The sequence below is a fragment of the Penaeus monodon genome, chromosome 18 (genome assembly GCF_015228065.2).
Source record: "Penaeus monodon isolate SGIC_2016 chromosome 18, NSTDA_Pmon_1, whole genome shotgun sequence".
Taxonomy (NCBI): Eukaryota; Metazoa; Arthropoda; class Malacostraca; order Decapoda; family Penaeidae; genus Penaeus; species Penaeus monodon.
Window position 1 is genome coordinate 15,782,629 of NC_051403.1, and position 5,594 is coordinate 15,788,222.

Consider the following 5,594-nt stretch of genomic DNA (forward strand, 5'->3'; position numbering starts at 1 on the left):
GCCCAAAGGGGGGGAAAAACAAAAGGGAGGGGGGAGGAAAGGAAACAGGCAGAGGGGGGGGGGGTGTAAGAGGGATAGGTGCGAGGAGAAGAAAGAGGAAGGGGAGGAGTAAGGGGGGAATAGAAAATTTGGGGCCCAAAGGGAAAAACCCGAGGCCCTAGGGGGCGTCGAAGGTAGTCCGAAAAGGGGGCTATCATAACACAGAGCCTGAAAAAACCGGGAATGTCCACGTTTATGTGTTTATGTCCATAAGGGTCATCAGGCGGAATATGGTGGGAGGCAATTGGGGGCAAGTTATGAGACTAGTGGAGAGACGGAGGAAAGACAACTAAATGAATGGTAGGAAGAGGGACACAGAATGAAATGGAGAGAGACGAGTGATTAAGGGGGCGACAGGGAGTAGGGGAACGCACACACATACATATGAGAAAAAGATGGGTGATGGGAGGAAGGGAGGGAGGAAAAAGGGAGGGAGGGAGGGAGGAAGGGGGGGAGGGAGGGTGGGCCCGGGGGGGATGAAAAGGGGGGGGGGGGGGGGGGGGGAGGGGCACGGGGGAGGGGGGGGGGAGAGAGAGAGAGAGGAGAGAGGGAAGAGAGGGAGAGGAGAGAGAGAGAGGGGAGAGAGAGAGAGAGAGAGAGAGAGAGAGAGAGGAGAGAGAGACAGACAGACAGCAGACAGACGACAGACAGACAGAGATAGACAGATGCAAGGTATACGCGAGAAAGAAAGAGAGAGTGTAAAGGTGTGTGCGAGATATACATACATATCTAATATAATATATAGATAAAATAATATATATATATATATATATAATATATATTATATATAATTATAATATATATTTAATAATATATATATAATATATATGAGAGAGAGAGAGAGAGAGAGGAGAGAGAGAGAGAGAGAGAAGAGAAGAGAGAGAGAGCGAGAGAGAGAGAGAGAGAGAGAGAGAGAGATAAAGACACGCGCCTCCGACTAGAAAAGATGACATCTCGGCCCATAACGCTCACACAGGGGCTGAGGGAATCACACTGAGAGAGAACTCAAGTAAGAGCAAATCGATCGATGACTACGGACAGGAAGATATACATTGGTCGGTTACAAAGACATTTTTTTCCCTTTTTTTATGGAGAGACGAGAAGAAGATTGGGCGGGGGGGGGGGGGGTGAGGGATAAAGCGAGGGTCAGGAGGGTAGGAGAGGATAGGAGGTCAGGGGTCAAGGAAAGGCCACAGGATGGGGACACGAGGGGTCACGAGGGGGTCATGTGTCAGGGACAGTGACAGGATAATCTTGGGGAAAAGCATTTAAGGAAGTGTAGCATGAATTCCTTGATATACGGTGTCGTTCTAGCGTCGCCATGAGGGCATCAGAAGCAGCATCAGTGAGTTTCAGGAAGATGCTTTTAGTGTCTGTTTTTTCATCTCCTTTCGTTTTCTCTTTCTGTCCTTCCTTTTTCTTTCTTTTTTCCTTCTTCCGCCTCTTCTTCTTTCTCTATACCTGCTCTTCATATTTTTTTATTCGTTCTCTTCCTCCTCTTCCTTCTATTCATCTTTTTATTCCCCCACTTACTCCTTCGCCTCTTTTTTTTTCTTTTCTTTTCTTACTCTTTCTCCTTCTCTTTTTTATTTCCCTTGCCTCCACTTTTTTCTTACTCCATCTCTCCTCTTCCTCCTTTTTTCTTCTCTTTCTTTTTTTCTCATCTTCTTTCTCCCATTCTTACGTTTCTTCTTCTCCTCTTCCTCCTCTTTCTTCTTTTCTCGTCTTCTTCCCCTCCCCCTTTCTCTTCCTTTTCCTTCTCCTCCTCCTCTTTCTTTTCTCCTCTCGTCTTCTTTTCTTTTCTCTCTTTCTTTTTTATTTTTTTTTTTACTCATCATGCTCCTTCTCCTCTCCTCCTCTTCTTCTTCCTTCTACTCTTCCTCCTCCCCCTTCTCCTCTTATTCTTCCTTCTACTCATCTTCCTCCTCCTTCTCTTCTTCTTTCTTCCACTCCTCCTCCTTCTTTTCCTCTTATTCTTCCGTTTACTCTTCCTCCTCCTCCTCCCCCTCCTCCTAATCCTCCTAATCCTGCTATTCATCCTAATCCTCCTTCTCTCCCTCCTACTCCTAATCGTCATTATCTTTCTTCCTCTCCTCCTCATCCTTCTTCTTCCTCTCCTTCTCCTCCTCCTTCTCCTTCCTCCTCCTCGTCCTTCTTCTCCTTTTTCTTCTCTTCTTCTTCTTCCTCCTCCTCCTCTTCCTCCTCCTTCCTTCCTCTTCCTCCCTCTCCTCCTCCGTCTTCTTCTTCCTTAATTTCATTTGCCTCGACCATGATTTACTGTATATCACAATGTGTGCTATTTTGTGCCATTCTTATCAGCAGCAGTATTATGTGAGACAGAGTTATGTGATGTAAGTTAATATCAATGTTTATGGCCTTTGCCGTTTTTTTCTTTCTTTCTTTCTTTCCCTCTTCTCTCTCTCTCTTTCTCTCTTCTCCCTTCCCCTCTCTCTCCCCTCCTCTCTCTCTCTCTCCTCCCCTCTCTCTCTCTCTCTCTCCTCTCTCCCTCCTCTCCTCCCTCTCTCTCTCTCTCCCCTCTCTCCTCTCTCTCTCCCTTTTTCTCTCTCTCTCTCTCTCTCTCTCTCCTCTTTTTCCCCTTTTTTCTCTCCCTCTCCCTCCCCCCCTCCCCACTCCCTCCCCCTTCCCCCCCTTCCCCCTTTTTTCTTCCTCTCTCCTCCTCGGGGGAAAAATGTTTTTTGGATCGCTAAATTAAAATCTGGAGCAGCAGGATTTCCCCTCTTTTTGGGTAGAAATAAAAGTACTCTTGGCGGAAATATGTTGATTAAACGTTAATGCAGATTTTCTCTTTTGCAGAGGTGGGATTACGCAACTGTTGCTCGGCTGTTATTGTTACATGACGATTCCGCAAAGCTTGGCGTTAGGATTTTTTGCTAATGTGGTAATACCTTTTTTTCTTTTCTCATCTTTACTGTTTTTTTATATCTATTTTTGTTGACAAATGTAGAAAAGTTATGAATGAGAATGAATATCTTTACAATACGAGAAATGTATTTGACCGGTCAAATACACCTCTTGTATTGTGGAGATATTAATTTTCATTCATAACTTTTCTACATTTTTTTAAAATTTGTTTTTCGTTCCTTTTTTCTGTCGTAGTGGTTGATTCGGTACTTTTACTTATTGCTTTTAAGATGCATTTTTTATGTATTTCAATTATTTTTATTTTATCTGTTTCACATTATAGAGATATAAATATTATGAAATGGCAGACATTATCATTGTCATTATACATATTCTCAAATAAAACTCTAATTATCTACTGTTTCATAAATCCCTCCCATTTCTTTCACTTTTTCCCTTTTCCCTTAAACAAATTATTAGAAAAGGAAGCCAATTAGTTGCATATATAAAACAAAAACAGAAGACCATCTACTTTACCCGTAAACATCAACTAAACCACAAGCCTTCATGTATCAACGTACTACGAGAAGGACAGGACTATTTAGATAGGAGAGAAATAGTAACTTTTCTTCTTATCTTTTTTACTCGTCTGCTTTAATGTCCTTATCCTCCCTCTCTCCCCCCCCATCTTCCTCTTTCCTTCGGCCCCCACTCTCCTTATCTTCTTATCTCTCCCCGGCTCGTACAAGGCCCTCTTCCTTATTCGGTAGCTGCGCTATGGACGGGCAGGATCACACAGGAAACATTAGAGTGGACTTTGTACGTCTGTATCTTTTTATATTGTTTCTTGTCTTCGTCTTTCTGCTCATTTGTGTGTTTATCTTATTATTCGTTTATTTATATACTTTAATTAATTTCTTTGTTTTGATTGTTTTACTATTGAGTTTTTCTATGTTTTTTGTGTATCTCTTTATATTAATGTAATCTTCTTTTATTGTCACTCTAGCTGCTTAACCCTGCCTGTCTCTCTCTCTCTCTCTCTCTCTCTATCTCTCTCTCTCTCTCTCTCTCTCTCTCTCTCTCTCTCTCTCTCTCTCTCCTCCTCTCTCCTCTTTCCTCTCTCTCCTCTCTCTCTCTCTCTCTCTCTCTCTCTCCTCCTCTCTCCTCTCTCTCTCTCTCTCTTTCTGTGTGTGTGTGTGTGTCTTTCTCTTTTCTCTCACTTTCTCTCTCGCTCTCTCTTCCTCTTCCCCTCTTACCTTCCATCTCTCTCTCTCTCGCTCGCTCTTCTCTTTTCTGCTTTCTCTCTCTCCCTCTCTCTCTCTCTCTATCTATCTATCTATCTATCTCTCCCTCCCTCCTCCTCCCTCTCTCTCTCTCTCATCTCCTCTCTCTCTCTCTCTCTCTGATTCCACTCCCCCTCTCTGTGTCTTTCTGTCTGTTCTGTCTGTCTGTCTGTCCTGTCTGTCTGTCTGTCTGTCTGTCTCTCTCTCTCTCTCTCTCTCTCTCTCTCTCCTCTTCTTCTCTCTTCTTCTTCTTCTGTCTCTGTTTCCCCCTCGTCTCTCTCTTCTCTCTCTCGTCTCTCGTCTCTCTTCATCTCCTCTCTCTCTCCCCGCCTTTTTCTCCTCTCTTCCCCGCTCCCTCTCCTCTCTCTCTCTCTCTTTCTCTCTCTCTCTCTCTCTTTTCTTTTTTTCTCTCCCTCTCTTTTCTCTCTCTTTCTCTTTCTCTCTCTTTCTCTCTCGTTCTCTCACTCTCTCTTCTTCTCTTCCCTCTCCCCCTGCCTTCCTCTTTGTTATCCCTTCACTATTTGATTAGAGCTTTTTATTGTCGACGCGATCCATTGTTTCACTCCCCATCCTGACTTTTATTTTCTCCTTGCTGCGTTTTTTCCTTCTTTCATTCTTTCCTTTCTTCCCCCTTTTTTGGCCCTTTCTTTCCCCTTTCCTTTTGAAAAGCATTCTTGTTTTCTAATTTGTTCTCTTTTCATATTTTAAGATTTTTCATCCGTTTTTTTTTTTTTTAAAGAACCATGGAAATATTTGGTCCCCCTTTTTTTACTAGGATTCTCTCCCCTCTCCCTTTTTTTTAAAATATATAATATTTTATTATATATTTATATATAATATTAAAAACACAACCACACACACACCACCCCACACACCCAAAAAAAACCCCAAAAAACCCTACACAACACACCACACACAAACACACACACACACCCACACACAACCCCACAAAACACACAAACCCCACACCCCCACAAACCACCCACACACACACCCACACACACACACAACACCCCCACAAAACACACACACCCAAAAACACCCAAAAAAACGGTGTGTGTGTTTGTACTTAAAAATATATTATTATATATATATATATATATATATATATTTAATACACAAAAATCCAAAAAAAAAAAAAAAAAAACCAAAACCAAAAAATAAAGAAAAAAAAAAACAAAAAAAAAAACAAAAAAAAAAAAAAAAAAAAAATTTTTTTTATTTAATATATATATATATATTAAATAATATATCTATATAATATATTTATATATAAAATTAATATATTATATATAACATATATTTATTTAATATTTTTAAATATATATATATATATAATATATATATATTTTAAAATATATATCTAATATATTATATATATATTATATTATATATTATAATATATATATT